Source organism: Pongo abelii, chromosome 22 (genome assembly GCF_028885655.2).
Source record: "Pongo abelii isolate AG06213 chromosome 22, NHGRI_mPonAbe1-v2.0_pri, whole genome shotgun sequence".
Taxonomy (NCBI): domain Eukaryota; kingdom Metazoa; phylum Chordata; class Mammalia; order Primates; family Hominidae; genus Pongo; species Pongo abelii.
Genome location: NC_072007.2, coordinates 39,903,365 through 39,921,674, shown reverse-complemented (window position 1 = coordinate 39,921,674; position 18,310 = coordinate 39,903,365). Strand labels below are relative to the sequence as shown.

General features: G+C 37.9%; 1 protein-coding gene across 11 annotated transcripts in view; it reads left to right on the top strand.

Annotated features, from left to right (window-relative positions):
• The window catches only part of GRIK1 (glutamate ionotropic receptor kainate type subunit 1), a 404,073-nt gene that overhangs the window by 230,398 nt on the left and 155,365 nt on the right, over positions 1 to 18,310 (top strand). The window lies entirely within an intron of this gene.

The window sequence follows — 18,310 nt, the reverse complement described above, 5'->3', positions numbered from 1 at the left end:
CCATTTTATTCACAAGAATTTATTCATTGAAATGCTATTTTTATAGCAAAAAATTGGGAATGAATATAATGTCTGGCAACACAGTTACCTAAATAAACTTTTGTGTTTTTAGGTGGAATATTGTACATCACTAAAATTATATTTGAGTAAATATTACATAACATGGAAAATGCCATTAAGACAAAAACACAAAAATACAACATTTTACATGCAATATGATTCCAGGACTTATATATGTGTGTGCTTGTGTGTGTGTGTGTGTGTGTGTGTCTATATGTGTGTGTGTATACATATGTATACATATACATATATACATATACACACACACATATTTATAAATACGCATAGCAAAAAAGGATTGGAAGAAAATACACCCAAATCTTGATATCATTAACTCTCTAGGTACCAGAATTTTAAATGATTTTTTTCTCCTTTTTTCTTTATATTCAAAAAAGAAAAATTTCACAAGTTTTCTTTTTACTTTCAGTAATGCACTTGAGCTGCTTTGTTTTTCATTAGAAAAAAATCACAAAATCTTTAAACTTTTGAAGTTTAAAAATATGTCTAACTTTTGAGTCAATGAGGAAATAATGTGTGCATTTAAAAATATCTGTAAAATAAAAATGTAAATACCCACAATAAAATGTGTGAAATAAGCCAGAGTTACATAGAGAAGTAAATCTACAAACCCAATGCTTTAACAAATTTTTTAAAGTGTAAATACATTGATACATTTCAACAGCTAAAATGACAGAAAGTATAGATTGCATGGAATCAGAGACCCATAAAACTCATATTGATACTATTTTCTGCTAATCTCTCAAAAAGACAAACAGATTCCTTGGTGTCTATTGAAAGGGAAGGGGTTACTGCTTCCTCATACTAGATATTTATCTTGTTACTGTCTGGAAAAATACAGTCATGTCTATATTCTGGAAAAATGCATCCTTAGGCAATTTTGTCATGCAAACATCATAGCTTATTACACATGTAGGCTATATGGTATAGCCTACTGCTCCTAGGCTACAAACCTGTGCAGTATGCTACTGTGCTGAATACTTTTAGCAATTGTAACACAATGGTAAGTATTTATATATCCAAATATAGAAAAGGTACAATAAAAATATGGCATTATAATCCTATAGGATAACCTTCATATATACAGTCTATCATTGACCAAAATAATCATTATATGATGTGTGACTGTAATACGAAAATGAATATGCTTGATGTTCTACCTCATATTTTAAGAAGTTTTGAGTTAAAAAAAAACACTGAAATAACTATATAATAGCTTAAGCATTTAATTCAAGTAGTTAGAAATATATCAAGAAATATTAAATATGAGTAAGTAAGGAGAAACTCAAAACAAGAATCAAAACCAAGTAAGTGAATTAAAAATCAAAATAGGCGTCAATCCAAGAATGGGTTACTCTTTAAATTTTAAAGTAGATAAAACTGCTGGAAGGAAAGAAGAAAGGGAAGGAGGGTGGTTGGTGGGAGGAGGGAGAGAGGGAGGGAGGGAGAGAAAAGGAAGGAAGGAAGGGAGGAAGGAAGGAAGGAAGGAAGGAGAGAGGGAGGGAGGGACGGAGGGAGGGAAAGGCAAAAGTTGAAATAAGAAAAATATAACAATAATGGTAGCATAACAATTTAAATTCCAATAATAATTGTTATATAATCTTATTTAAATAGGTATATGAAAAATAATTAAAAATAGTATCTTATTGAAATAGATAATAGTCTAAAATAAATAATAATTACAATTGTGTCATTGAAATAGGTAACAGTCTAAAACAAATTCTCGACGTCTACTCAAAAATCTCAATAACTAAGGAAAAATGTTTTTCATTTTATTGAAGAACTCTTCATAGAAGCATTCAGAGCTACACAGTTACACTGATCAGTTTTTTTAAGCTGAATGGAATTTCTATACTTTTCCAGGACATAAAAATCATTAGAAAACTATCCTTTACATTTTATTAAGCTTAGATAACCTAATGACAAAATTGACAAGGCCAATACACAAAATAAGAAAACTTATATACAAATCTAATTTATTAATAAGTTCAAAATGCTACATAAAATATCAACAAATCGCATTCAGCAGCATATTGAAAGAAAAACTCCTACTGATCAAATACAACTTATCCCAGAATTGCCAGGATGAGTTAATATAAAGAATAGTATTCATATGAAATAACTTCTTAGAAGGGCAAATTGAACTCTGAAAAAATTTAATAAAATTCAATGCATATTGAGATATGAGTATAAATAATATTTATTTTAATTTGCATTTATTGTATTATATTAAATTAATAATATGGCATTTATTTCAATCTGCCTTCCAAACCATAAGTAGTGGTTTAATACTACAGGCATTTCTATTTAAATTAAGAACAAAATAAGATGACCCATTCTCATTTTCTTACTCTGAAAGTTCTAACCAATGCAATAAGCAAAACAGAAATAATGAATATTTGAAGAGTATTACATTATGAGAAAACTCAAAATAATAAAGAGGAAATTAAAGTATTTCATAATGTGAGAAGGTGAGCCAATGTAAATAGACACACATAAAATTAAGTTAATAACAAAAAAATTATAAAAGATCAAGCTCAATTGTGAAAAAACCTGCAAAATACCTAGGAAAAAATATTGCATGATTTGTTTTTGAAAACTATAAAATAAAGCTAATAAATATAAATATCCTGATACAAATATAAATGTGCCCATGTTCTTAGATATAAAGATGGAATTTTAAAAAATATTTCCCCATATATTTATAAGTTTAATGATATTCTCAACAAAATTCCAATGAATAAGCAAATCTTTTCAAGATTACCTGAGGTCAGGAGTTCGAGACCAGCCTGGCCAACATGGTGAAACCCCATCTCTACTAAAAACAAAAAATTAGCCGGGCATGGTGGCGGGCACCTGTAATCCCAATTACTTGGGATGCTGAGGCAAGACATTTGCTTGAGCCCAGGAGGCGGAGGTTTCAGTGAGTCGAGATTGTGCCACGGCACTCCAGTCTGGGCAACAGACCTAGACTCTGTCTCAAAAAAAAAAAAAAAAAAAAAAGGAAGAGTCAATGGATCCAATAGAAAGGGTCATTTACCCAGCAAGTTTTAGAACCAGTATTAACACAATGTGATGCTACTATACAGATGGATCAATGGAACAGAAGAGTCCAGAAATTAAATTATATGACAATTATTATGTCGCAAAGGTGGTATAACAGATCAGTAAGAAATTATAGACATATATGTGTGTAGGTGTATGTATATATATAAAATTATAAGCAGCATGTGGTATACAATTATATATTGCGTATATAATTGTACTGGCTTTTCTTCTAATATCACACATCAAGATATTTCAAATGGATTAAATGAACTAAATTATGAGAACACAAAAATCTTATTAAAAACCCAATAGCAATTATATTTAACAATTACATGGGCAGAGGAGAAATTTTGAATTCCAACAGTCCCACATAGGCTAGATTCTGTTACTGTAACAAATGATTCTTCCAAGAAATAAAAAATAAAAAAATTTTAAAAAGAGGATAAAAATAGAGACTTAAAAGACGGATTTCTGCTGAAATGGCTGTAGTGAGTCTGTTGCAGGCTCTGCTCCAACATCCCGGGCTGAAAGAGCAGTCACTGGGCAGAGGGAAACAGAAGAGAGGTCTGGGAATTCTCTCACTAGCAGTGAAGTCCTCTGGCCAGGAAGTGACACCAGAGACTTCTGCTCACAAGTCATGGGACAGAGCCAGTCACACAGCCCCAACCAACCCCATGTTAGGTACAATCCATGCATGTATTCAGAAGGGAAAGAACCGGAAATAGTAACAACTACTAGGAATGTTTCATGTTTCAGGAAAAAATTAATGTATTTGTAATTATAAATGTAAACATTTCTCTGCCCAAAAATCTAATCAACATTAAGAACTAAATAATAACTGAGAAAACATTTGCAATAAAAAATACTGACAATTTTATATCATTATGAGTAAGAAAGTAACATATCAATAAGAAAAATGATATCTCAGGATATAAAAATGGCAAAAGACAGGAGGAACAAGTGATTTAAAATTACAGAGGTATAAATAGGTAGCAAATAAATTTTAAAATTAAACTACTCAGTAATCAAATGGATGAAAATTTAAGCAATAATAAATATTTTCTATAATACATTGACCTAAAATCATACAGATTCTGAGGGAGGTTGCAATTCAGTTGGGCATTTCTACATGGTGGATGGATGCACATACAAATTGCTCAGCCTTCACTTCTGCAGGTCCATGTAGCATTATATAATAAAAGCCTAAACTGTTTATACCTTATGTTTCATAATTACAAGGCATTTTACTCTCTCCAAGTAAAAACACGAAAAGCGCTTAATGTCAATCATAATAGAATGTATAACAGTGAAGAACCGACAACAACTTACCCAAAAAAGTGGGGTTAAGAAAACTGTGACATATCCAGACAATGAAATATTAAGCAGCCATTAAATAGGTGGATTATGTTCAGAAAGAGGTACCTATGTGAAAATGACAGGAGAAAATAGGATAGAGTCAGGCCAGGCGCGGTGGCTTACGCCTGTAATCCCAGCACTTTGGGAGGCCGAGGCGGGTCAGGAGTTAGAGACCAGCCTGGCCAACATGGTGAAACCCCGTCTCCACTAAAAATACAAAATTAGCTGGGTGTGGTGGTGCACCCCTGTAGGCCCAACTACTCGGGAGGCTGAGACAGGAGAATCGCTTGAACCCAGGAGACAGAGGTTGCAGTGAGCTGAGATAGTGCCATTGCACTCCAGCCTTTGCAACATGAGTGAAACACTGTCTCAAAAGAAAGAAAGAAAGAGAGAGAGAGAGAGAGGGAGGGAGGGAGGGAGGGAGGAAGGGAAAGAAAGAAAGAAAGCCAGATAGAGTCATCTTAACTATTTCAGAGAAAATTCAGGTGTGTGTAGGAAAAGAATAGAAGGAAATTCACCAAACTGTTAATAGTGATTGTTTCACAGTGTTATGGTTGTGTCTTGTTTTTTCCCCTTTCTGTCAATGTATTACCCAATTTATAATTGTATGTGTGCTTTTAAAATAAAATTATTTAGAATAAAAAATGTCTCCACACACATCGGACACACCAGAAAGTAAAATGCCTGGAATAGGCCAGGTGCAGTGGCTCAAGCCTGCAATCCCAGCACTTTGGGAGGCCGAGGCTGGCAGATCACGAGGTCAGGAGATCGAGACCATCCTGGCTAACACGGTGAAACTCCGTCTCTACTAAAAATACACAAAATTAGCCAGGCGTCGTGGCGGGCACCTGTAGTCCCAGCTACTCGGGAGGCTGAGGCAGAAGAATGGCGCAAACCCGGGACGCGGAGCTTGCAGTGAGCCGAGATTGCGCCACTGCACTCCAGCCTGGGCAACAGAGCGAGACTCCGTCTCAAAAAAAAAAGAAAAAAGAAAAAAAAAATGCCTTGAATATCCATTGTGGGAGTTCACAGAGTGCAGCATATTTTAAAATATATGCATTGACAGTCAAGTGGACTTTCAGATGTTACTAATTTAAAAATAAATGGTGTGTATTTCCAAAAGTTCTTATTTGCCGCATTCCTAACACAGATCCCTCTGTGATATGACGTTTAACTGTCCTTTATTTTCGATCAACTTGAAGCTTTCTTGGATATCTGTATTAGTCAAGCTTATCTCTCTTCATCTGGGACCTAACTACTTCACAAAGAAATTTTCTCTGAGAAATAACTTTCATCGAACTCATTCATTATTCATGACAATGCAAACTCTCAGTTCATTTTAAAGTTTTGGATCTTAGAGAAACTGAGAGCAATCTAGGAAGGTATTAGTAACAGAACTACCTTCTGGATTCTGGGGTAACTTATGAACAATAATAAATACAGAGTTTCAATCAGACACTTCAAAGGAAAAGTGTCTGGTAAATGTGTAAATGCTTACATCCGAGATTCTGTAACCTTTTTAGATGTTCTACAACACTGTTGTTGCCTAGTGTATCATTTTGCACAATTTTTTAAATCAGTAAATGAAAAATATTATTAAAAGGATGGGTTTATTTTTAAATTTTCAAATACTGAAACAGTTAGAAATATACAGAGATGTTTTAAAAACCAAATGGAAAATATTAAGAAAGAAAAAGAAGAGGCCAGGCACGGTGGTTCATGCCTGTAATCCCAGCACTTTGGGAGGCCAAGGCGGACAGATCACCTGAGGTCAGGAGTTTGAGACCAGTCTGGCCAACATGGCAAACCCCATCTCCACTAAAAATACAACAACTAGCTGGGTGTGGTGGCACACACCTGTAGTACCAGCTACTCAGGAGGCTGAGGCAGGAGAATCACTTGAACCCGGAAGCCAGAGGTTGCAGTGAGCCAAGACTGCATCACTGCAATGCAGACTGGGTGACAGAGCAAGACTCCGTCTCACAAAAAAAAAGAAAGAAAGAAAGAAAAGAATATAGCGAATGCATTTTAAATATTTACATTAAATGTCAAGGACATGCACCTTACCAGCAACATATCTGTGAGATATGATTGATTAAAAGATGCTGTTTTTCATAGACATACAAACCATCTTAATGCTTAGGTATTTTTGTAAATGAAAAGATGAGGTAAGATTTGATGGTATAAATCTGATATGAATTAGATAAAAAGTAGTGTCATAATTAGAGGTTTTATTTCTGATCGAGAACCTGACGTCTAACTTTTCATTAAAATGAGCACAAGAACAATATTTAAGACTGCAAATTATTTTAGTCAGTCCCAAAGAGAGTAAATCTATGGATCAAACTTTTCAAAAAGTGTTTCTTAAGACAACAATTCCACTGCATGTCACAATCACAAGGAAAACTGTCCTATCATCAAATGAATTTGGGGGATACTGAGTTAAACACTCAAATTGTTTTCTTTGCTGAAGGACTTCTGAGAGACAAATGTTATTGTGTGGTGTGAATTTTTAAGAAGGATGAAATGAAGCAGTGCCTCCCAAGCATATTTGACCACTAAACTCTCTATGTATAAGATCTCATGGGCAACATATATGCACACACATCAGTAGATACTGCTCCGTGGGAGCTGTGAACCTCCATTTATTTTGGCTTTAAACATCAGTTCTAATCTTTAACAGCAATATCTTCTTCTCAGCAAGAAATTTCAGGTTGAGAAACAACAGAAATACAGAAGAAGAAAACTAGAAAATTGGGATGCAACACATAATATAGCTTCCCTGGAACCACAGGTTGTGAACTTGTCTTATTCCATTCACTTAATTAATAAAGAGATAAATAGAATCATGAGCTCTTCAGCATGAATATGCGTCATTTAAATGAGACGTTAAAAGCTAAAACTATAACTGCTGTCAAGAGACATCAAAGTGATCACAGACTTTCATAAGAATAAAAGTTTGGCATGATTTCTTTGGCAATATTCCTGGTTCTTGCCTGAAATCTGCTGTTGAACAGGAGATGAGCCATACCTCCATGATATTAAGGGGCTGGCAGCCTGATGAAAAGTAAGCTTTGCAAGTGCTTGGGGACAATGGGCCATGATTGTTGGGAGAGAGTGAGAAATCACTGCTAAAAAGACAGTCATGGAAAAAGTCAGGCAGTCTCACTACAGACCTCAATAACCACCCTCCATCTTTCCTATGTATCTCGAAGGCCTCTCTCTTGGCAGAACGAACTACTTTGTGAGGCATAGTGTTAAGGCACAAGGAGGAGAATAAGTTCAACTGAAGGACCATTTACTGGGGACAACATACTATGACCAAATCACTGTATTTAGCTCTGAAGGAGAAGGCACATTTCAATAAACACTGTCCTGATCTTCAAGGAACAGGCAGAGCAGGATGTAGGCTTATTTTATACCAAAATAAATTCCTTGAAATATGTAGTAGATTTTATGTTACCAAAAGAAAGGGAGAGTTCACCTTTGGCTGGAGGAATCAGGAAAGATTCCACATAGGAGGAGACAAAAAGCAGGCTTTTTGCTTTGTTGATAGAATAATTGACTGCTATACCTACTTCCTTTTTCTGTACTCTACACCAGTAATGCAACATGTCCCAAAAGACTAGAAGCTCTGCTGAGGGCAGGAATCAAGCATCTTTCATGTTTGTATTTTCCACTCCTCCTAGCATAGTCTTAGATATTAATAGATGGCTAATAATGTTTTATGAGTTAAACTGAGTGTTGAATAACACTGGAATAAGAGTAACTTTGGCTTTGGGTAGTTTTTATAGTGCAACACAAATTTATTAAGGAAAATTACTAATAGTATTTACTAAACTGCCCATAATCCACGGCCTTTCTCTTACTAGCTACCCTCTGAAGTACATCCGTAATTCCTTGCTACATATTTTCTTATTCCTCAAAGGCCATTCCTAGTGAATTAATGTAAATCTCTTTAAGGCATCAAAGAGTGAGCCTGGATGTGGTTATTGTCTCAAGGGTGACATCAAACCCCGTTCTCCCTCCTCAAATGATACTAATATCTGAAGGCAGTTACAGCAGATTGAGTTAGAGCCAGTTCACAGTTGAAGCTGTCCTTGTCCTTAACCACAGCTCTGTTCTTGGCTGGGACTTTCTGAAAGGTAAAAATCCAATCTCTTCTGTCCATTCACTTTCCATCAGGTCAAGAAACACCTGCTTCCCATCCAAATCCATCTAGCATGGGATCTTTACCAAGAATGTGTTGAGCTCCAAAGATAAAACAAAAATAGGAAAGCTGAGTGAGGAAGAGAGCATTTATCTAAGGGAATCTTAGAATTTAAATCTGTAGCTTTGGAATTAAAGGTGCAGTAAATATAGGCCTATAGTAAATTGCTTATGATGTAATAAACTAGAATTATGGATGTGGCAATAAAGAGAGGCAATAGAATATTGTATATTTAAGGAGCAGCTATCAGCAAAGGAATAGATCAAATTGCCATCTTGTTTTCTATTGATAGCTTCTGGAATGGTTATTATTCCACAGGAATGCAAAACAGGAGTCAACACTACAAACGCTTTCCATGTCTTGATTGTCAGCTAATGGTTTTACCTTTCTTCCTGGATGACCTCACAGATTGTCACAACAGGCACATAGAAGTTAGTTAAGGGAGCAAGTGATCTTTGTTAGAATACATACAGTACCTTGGCACTGTCACATTCAGAATAGGAAAATATCATAAACATAAAAACTCAATGTGTTGTACAGTACAACTATGTGCCATATTTGCAAAATCATGCTACAGAGTTAAAAATTGCTATTTGAAGAACTGAATAAAATAACATTTCACAAAGAGGAAAGAAATGCAATAATTAAAAGTGACCAATATAAAAACTTTCTGAAGACAATTGAGATACTGCATTAGTTTCCTGTGTCTATCATCACAAATTACCGTCAACGGTGGCTTAGAACGACAGAAATTTACTCTCTCACAGATCCCAGAGGCCAGAAGTCTGAAATCCAGGTATTGGCAGGGTCTTATTTTCTCTGAAGGCTCTGGGAGAAATTCATTTATTTGCTTCCTCCAGCTTCTGGTGGCTTCAGTCATTGCTTGGCTTCTGGCTGCATCACTCCAGTCTCTGTCTGGTTTTGATTGTTTTGTTGTTTGTTTTTTGAGATGGAGTCTCATTCTCTCACCCAGGCTGGAGTGCAGTGGTGCGATCTCGGCTCACTGCAACCTCCGCCTCTCGAGTTCAAGCGATTCTCCTGCCTCAGCCTCCTGAGTAGCTGGGATTACAGGTGCGTGCCACCATGCTTGGCTAATTTTTGTATTTTAATACAGATGGGATTTTGCCATGTTGACCAGTCTGGTCTCAAACTCCTGACCTCAAGTGACCCATCTGCCTCTTTAAATCTACACTTACTCCTGGGTGATGCCATTCAGTTTCAAGGCTTTAAATGCCACCTTTATGGTGGTGACTCCCAAATTTCTATCTCTAGGCCCAACCTCTCTGCCATAAGATCCAGACTGATATATCTAACTCCACAGCTGGCCTCTCCACTTGGACTTGTTTTTAAAAAAACTTTCATTTTCAGTTCAGGGGTACATGTGCAGTTTTGTACGTAGGTAAATATGTGTCATGGGGGGTTGCTGTGCAGATAATTTCATCACCCAAGTATTAAGCCTCGCACCCATTAGTTATTTTTCTTGATCCTCTCCCTCCTCCCACCCTTTGTCCTCCAATAGGCCCCAATGTGTGTTGTTCCCCTCTATGTGTCCATGTGTTCTCATCATTTGGCTCCCACTTATAAGTGAGAACACGTAGCCTTTGGTTTTCTGTTCCTGCATCAGTTTGCTAAGGATGATGGCTTCACTTGGACTTCTAATAGGCACCACAAAAGAATCATTTCGCAAGTCAAGTACCTCCTGCATTGTTCCTCATCTTGGTCAATGGCAATTTCAAGCCAAAAACCTGATGTTATCCTCGACTCCCTTCCTCTCACTTATGCGTCATCAGCAAGTCCTGCCAAAGTCCTTCAGATTTTATCTAGAATTCAACCACTTTTTGTCACATCCCAATCCCACTAATTTGTACAAAGCCATCATCATCTTTCACCTGGATTATTGAAATAGACTCTTACTGCAATAGTGTTATTGCAACAGCTCCAAGGGCAGATCTCCCCGTGCTTTGCTCTTGCCCTTCTCCTCCCTTCAGTCTATTCTTAATACAGAAGCCAGCTTGATTCTCTTGAAGTATGTCAGATCATTTCACTCCTCTGCTCAAAGATGGCCAGTGGTTTCCCATCTCACCCAGAATAAAGCCCACAGCCCTGTGATGGCCCTTAAGGCCCTCTGTGATCTGCTCCAATCCACCCATCACTTCTCTGAGCTCATCTTCTACCAGTCCAAGCCCAGCTCACCCGACTTCAGCCTCACACTTCCTCAAAAATAGCATTAGGCTGCTCCCACCTTAGACATTATATTTCCCCCAGCTGCAACGCTCTTCTCCCAGTATCTTCAGAGTGCTTTTCTCATTATCTTTAGGCTTTTGCTCAAAAGTTGCCTTCCCAGCAAGCACTTTTCTCGCCTCTCACTCTGACATGTCAATGCCTGTCTTCCTGTTCATGACCAATTCCCCTTCTAAAATAAAAGCTCCAAAAGTCAGATGTGTATCTCTTGCTCACTGGCACATCCCAGTGCCTCACACAGTATCTGGCTAGGCATTTTACAAATAAATGAGGAAATAAATGAACAAATCATTGGATGAGTGAGTTATTCAGTAGAATCATGGACATGATATATATAACCATGAAATGAAGTAGAACAACAACAACAAGTAAATATAGGTGGATTGTAATTTTATTGCATTTCTGAAATGGTTATCATTGGAATATATTTACCATTACAAGGTAAGTTGAGTCAGAACAATATATTCCTTTGAGAGGAATAAAATAGAAAACCATTATTTTCCTGTGGTTTTTTTGTTTTTTCCATCATTAAATGAGATGGATTCTCTGCCACAATGAAACATCGTCTGAAATTCCTTTTGGGAAGAAGAGGGTAAATTTAATACTTTCACTAATATCTCAGCACAGGCCTCATCTAGAGACAGATGGAATCAGTAGGCAACAGTGGAATTGTCTCTGTTTAAGGTTCTTACCCACAACAATGGCTTCAATTTCCACCATGTTACACTGAGTTGATTCGGATAGCTCCCTGTTCCATGGAAACAGTGATTGAAAAGCAGGTTAGGAAGTATCCTTGGAACCTAAAAAAAGGTCAGTCAGTAAGACCTAGAGCCAGGCATGGTTTTTTTCATATTAAGATTGCTGAATTCCACCCCTTTGACATTATGATTCTCTCCATGTGGTGTGGGATTAAGGGAAAGTTTGGAAGCCATTGCTGTGGGTTTACCTTGGGTGTCTTCACAAATAGCACATCATTGACCTTAGCCTTCTCTAAGTGTTACCCTTTGCCTACAATGATTATGTTGTTGACCCAGCAGTTGTAGAATTGTGATTGAGAACAATTCTCCTGTAAGTCTAGATGGAATTAATGTGGCACAACCCAAAATCCTTTATGGCAACCCTTCATTGCACCCATCATCCCCCCTTAAAGGCCACCTGCTGGGTGCACAGGATGTTGCCAGCTGTGGCTTCCATCTGTGTTTAGGTAGTCACAAAACACAACTGCCTACATCTTCGCTGCACTTCACTGGTTCAAGAGTCTACCCAAAACAGACAGAAATGCTCCTGTGGTGACGGAACTGTGCTGTCTAAACCAAGATTTCAAGCGAATTCCTCTTGGCTTATCTTAAATTACTGTGCTGTAAAGTCACAATCTTGTTAGAAGAGAATATTACTTGAATATATGTGAGTTCCTTTAAAATTATTTTCAATTTCAAAGCCCTTGGGAAAAAAAAGGAAGAAGATGTTGGCTGGGCATGGTGGCTCACACCTGTAATCCTAACACTTTGGGAGGCCAAGGCGGGCGGATTACCTGAGGTCAGGAGTTCAAGACCAGCCTGACCAACATGCCAAAACCCTCTCTGTACTAAAAATACAAAAATTAGCCAGTTGTGGTGGTGCATGCCTGTAATCCCAGCTACTAGGGAGGCTGAGGCAGGAGAATTGCTTGAACCCAGGAGCTGGAGGTTGCAGTGAGCCGAGATGGCGCCATTGCACTCCAGCCTGGGTGACAGTGCAAGACTCCATCTCAAAAAAAAAAAAAAAAAGATGCTGATAAATGTACTAGTCTATGCTAGGTTTGCTGTAAAAACAAAAACAAAAAACCAAACAAACAAAAAAGACCGTAGACTGGGTGGCTTAAACAACAGACAATTTCTCTCAGTTCTGGAGGCTGGAAGTCCAAGATGGAGGTGTTGGCAGGTTTGGTTTCTCTGGAGGCCTCTCTCCATGACGTGCAGATGGCCTCCTTCTTGCTGGGCCCTCACATGGCCTTTCCTCCGTGTGCACAAGTCCCTGGTATATCTCTGTGTGTCCAGCTTTTTCCTTCTTATAAGGCCCAGTCAGAGTGGTTTAAGGCCTACCCTAGCCACCTCATTGCAACCTAGTCACTGTTTTAAAGACACTATTTCCAAATACAGTCACATTTTGAGGATCCAGGGGTGAGGCCTGCAACATATAAATTTGAGGGAGGATGCAATTCCGTCCATAACAGTGACTTACCAAAAAAGCAAGTTGTGTCTGAGTTTCAAAGCTACTCCAGAATGTAGGCACAGGCATTATTTTCTCATACCCTTTGTTTAGTGACCATATGGGGCACCTTGTCTCAGGTGAGGGAACACAGAGTATGAAGGACAGACCAGTTTAGCATCAGCATTATTTGTACCAACATCTATGCTTCCCGGAAAAGTACAGTGGGAGCAATCAGGACAAGGTCCTCATAAGTAAATCCTAAATACGAACATGTATTAATAAAAAAGCATTAATTTTTCAGAATTCTTATCTATTCTGGTATTTACAAGCAGTATGATTTTACCCTTATCATTTTAAATGGCACAAATATTCACATAAGAAGACAGACTCATTACTCAAAAAAAAAAGCCCAGCTTCTTTCACTTTCCGACCCTTTGCTTGGACAATGGTGGGTGAGGTGGAGAAGAGGCTGGGGAGGTGGATATTAAGCATGCACCTTGACCCTTGATCAAGCTTCCTAATGATGATCAGACAGAGGATTACTGCCCAACCATTTCCAGTCTATAAAGACTGGCACGTGATCTGTACTCCCTCAAACTGATCTACGACATAGAAAGGACAAAAAATAGTTTAACAATACTTCTCATGCTTCAGGTACACATGAACAATGAAAGAGAAGGTGGACAACCCAGGCCTGCCGAATTTGAGGTTTCTCACCCTCCTGTGTTCCATCTGCCATGCACTACTTCTCTCAAGAATTATAGCAGAATGAAAAAGCTTGTCCTTCATCCTGAGCTCTCAGAGTCCTGCTTTCTCCCTTCACCCACTGCCCTGGCTTGGGAAATTTCAAAAATATAAGGAGAGGGGACAACTTTGCCTCTCTTCCTTGAGCCTAAGCTAGATTTTTATTTCAATTTCCTAACCCTTCCATGGTCCACAGCATTGTTAGGTGTAGAAGTCAGCTCAGCTCAAATAAGAGACAGAGACAGGAAGAGGAACAGAGGGATGAACAAGGTAAGAATTTCTCATCTCAAACCAATGGGCCTCCAAATGAATGAGGCCAGAGGTTCACAACAGGAAGACCCCTAAAACCTTCAGACGTCTCATTGACAGCTCACACTCACAATTATTATATAAAAGAAGTAAAAAGGGAGGAAGGGAGGAATGGAGGAAGGGAGGGAGGCAGAGAGAGAGAGAGAGAAAGAAAGAAAGAAAGAAAGAAAGAAAGAAAGAAAGAAAGAAAGAAAGAAAGAAAGAAAGAAAGGAAGGAAGGAAGAAAGGAAGGAAAGAAAGAAAGAAAGAGAAAGGAAGGAAGAAAGAAAGGAAGAAAGAAAGAAAGAAAGAAAGAGAAAGAAAGAAAAAGAAATAAGAAAAGAAAGAAAGAGAAGAAAGAAAGAAAGAAAGAAAGAAAGAAAGAAAGAAAAGAAAAGAGAAAGGAAAGGAAAGGAAAAAAAGAAAGGGAAAGAGAGAACAAGAAGGAGAGAAGGAAAGACGGAAGGAGAAAATTATGCAAGGGCCCCAACGTATGTGCCCCTTTATTCTGCTTATTAAAGACTCTACATCTCGTTTTGTTGTATCTGAAGCTATGGGGAGGAGAAGGAGGGAGGAAGTGACTGATCCTTAAACAGTCTGCCCACATGTGAGGTAATGGTCTGGCTCCTATTAATAACTTTCTCCTGTTTCTGTCAGATCTCACTTTTTTGGTACATCTCCAGCTTTCTATATACCTCATACCACAGTAGATTTTTGGCATTTATCAGCAACCCTCTCTTGGAGAAAGAGAGTGTGATGGGGTCTTGAGCTAATGACACCATTCATAATGCCTGTTTGATGAAAAAATGAAAAAAAAATTGCTCTGAAAGTGACAAAACAGTTCACCTACACACTACCCAAGCACATAACGAAAACACTTGTAATTCCCTTAAACCTTATTTGATAGACAACTATATAGCAAAAGAATAATTTTGAGGCAAGTAGTCAGTTCACCAGTTGGTGCCAACTCCTCTTTTTATTTCCATTATCCTGGTACAATAATAAAAAAACTTATTTCTAGGGAATTTTTGAGTTTTCAGGGCACTTTGATTACATTTTCTCATTGCTTTATAGAGCAATTCTCCAAGGGAAGCAAGACAACATTATTAGCTCACATATATGAGATAAAGAACAACAGAAATAACTTGATGAAATGAAAACATTTATATTTTTTGGAGATTCAGACACCTGAGTCAGTCCCAGACAAGACTGTGACTTTGAATAAGCAGAATGTAATGTGTAATCTTCTTGTTCACTTTTTCATTTATAAAAATGGGAAAAAAAAAACCTCCTGCCTTGAATGTTATAAAGTGTAATTAAACATATGTAAAAGAGCTATTTCATAATAATTTTCTTTCTGATACTTAAAAATCCTTCTCAAAGAGGAAGTAGGTAGATCAGGTTTCAAAATTCAGAATTTCTGTTTCCTATTCAGGTATTTGTTTCCTCCAAGCAGCCTACCCTACACAGATTAATGGTGCTCACATCCATGCCAGTGATTGACTTTTCCCCTAAATAGCTGCAGCCTGAACACCTTAAAGATGCCTTGGTCTCCCCAAGGATGCTGATTCTGAGTAAGACACAGTCTCTCTACATGTGGGCTCTCCCTGTGGGGCTGAGGAGATAGACAAGTAAACAAGTCATTGTTAATAATTACTGTGGAAGCCCTATCACCAGGCAGCCCTCTGTATGGGTCACCTAGATGGTGGCAGTAAGACGGCCTTATGTCCACCTTCTGGTGACCAAGTGTCTTTTTCATCATCTTGTCATCTCACTGTTGAGTATCCACCAACATTTCTGAGAGAAACTGAAAATCAACTCCAAAGTCTCTCCCTACCATTGTCTGACAAAAGTAAAACACAAATTCACTTGAACAGCAACATTTTTCCTTACATTCATTTCAAATAAAGGTCTTAAATGGCTCCTTAGGTAAAGGTTAACATTACCGAATAACTCTATCATGTAATTTTCCTTTTTTTAATTTCAGTTTTTGTGGGTACATAGTAGGTGTATTGTCATATAGTTTTCAACTATGATTTCTCAGAAGCCAGGGAAATTATCTATACCTGAATGCCCCATATTATCAGTCTACAAAAGCCAGAAATATTTCCAAAAGGAGCCAAAATAATTCACTATAAACCATCTTAGCTTTCACAACCCAGCACTGTAGTTAGTTATTTAATAAAGTTATTTCAGCAGGAACATTACAGATGTGTATTTGTTTATTGCACTTTTTTCAAAGTAGGATCAGGGTAATTTCTTTGAATTAGAGTCTGTCCATTGGAGTTCCCTTTCTAACAAAAAATGCACATAAATCATGCACATGATGAGTATTTCTGATTCTCGTTTCAGACTTTTTCTATATTCTTTTTTTTCCCCTTTGAATGGAGAGAGAGCTGAGAGCACTTGTAAATCAATCTAGTATAGACAAGTTAGGTAAAACCTACAACTGACTTTTGGTAAGGGATCACTCAATCGTGAGAATAGATAAAAAATAGCAGCCTGGGCCGGGCACGGTGGCTCATGCCTGTAATCCCATCACTTTGGGAGGCTGAGGCAGGCGGATCACAAGGTCAGGAGTTTGAGACCAGCCTGGCCAATATGGTGAATCTCCATCTCTACTAAAAATACAAAAATTAGCCAGGCATGCCTGTAATCCCAGCTATTCAGGTAGCTGAGGCAGGAGAATCGCTTGAACCTGGGAGGCAGAGGTTGTAGTGAGCCAAGATTGCACCACTACCCTCCAGCCTGGGCAACAGAGCAGGACTCCATCTCAAAAAAAAAATATATATATATATATATATATATAGTTAGCCTGCAAGTTACAAGTATTTAGCATTCCATGAGCATCAGTTAACATGTATTTTCAAAAGAAATGAGGAGTATTGGTCAATCAAGGAGTAACTTAAATGGAGATGGGTTAAGAAAGCTTCCACTGTAGGCCCTGTGTCTATTAATAATCCTAGGACATCTCTCAAAAAACATCTAAGAACTGTACAGTTAACAACACTTACATTGTCTCTATCAAACATCAATGTCTCAAGCAAAATCAGAGCTACCTTCTCTGATGAGGCTTTAAGCACTAACATTTTGTACTGTTACTTGCAGTGAGATCCTCATGTTTAAGACACCAGAGCCTACCTAGCACATGTGCACTTGCTCAGTGAAGGGACATATTTCTTCAGTTACCAGATGCAGGTTTGCTTTGGACTAAACAGTTTCTAAAAAGAAAAAGAAAAAGGAAAAGAAAGAAAGAAAAAAAGAAAAGAAAAAAAAAACAGTTCTTTGAATATTCTTATGCACTTTGGAAAGTACTAGAATATGATCTCAGAATTCTGAGCCATGAAGCACAAAAAAGGACATTTTTATCTTGAAAAATCTAACAGTATGTACGTGTCATTTTGATCCCATCGACTCTGCATGATCCCCTTAGAGTCTGGAATGTAGGCTTCTGAATAGAAAGATCTTCATTTTAAAGAAGAATGGTTCTACAAGGATACAGCTCAAATTATGTTTAGGTCAAGCACGGTGCAATTCTTGTCCACATCACAGAAAATCGCTCTCCACCATATTATCAGTTACACTTTTATGCCACTAAATATTTGGAATACATTTGCCATCTGAGAGATGGTATACAGTCCAACACTGGATTTAAAATCTTAAGCATACATATACAGTTAGTCCTATTTATCTGCATGTGGCACATGCTGATAAACTTCACTTTTAGCCCTGGATTTGGGATCTGCTCTGACCATTCCACTATTTATCATTTGGGGTCTTTTATTTGTATATTTACATTCTTCTTTTTGCTGGCCGGGTGTGGTGGCTCATGCTTGTAATGCCAGAACTTTGGGAGGCCGAGGCGGGTGGATCACCTGAGGTCAGGAGTTCGAGACCAGCCTGGCCAACATGGTGAAACCCCGTCTCTACTAATAATACAATAATTAGCCGGGCATGGTAGTGCACACATGCAATCCTAGCTACTCGGGAGGCTGAGGCAGGAGAATCGCTTGAACCCAGAGGCGGAGGTTGCAGTGAGCCAAGATCGTGCCATTGCACTCCAGTCTGGGTGACAGAGCGAGACTCCGTCTCAAAAAAAAAAAAAAAAAAAAATTACATGTGAACCATGTGACTAATGCTTCTCATGCATCTCTT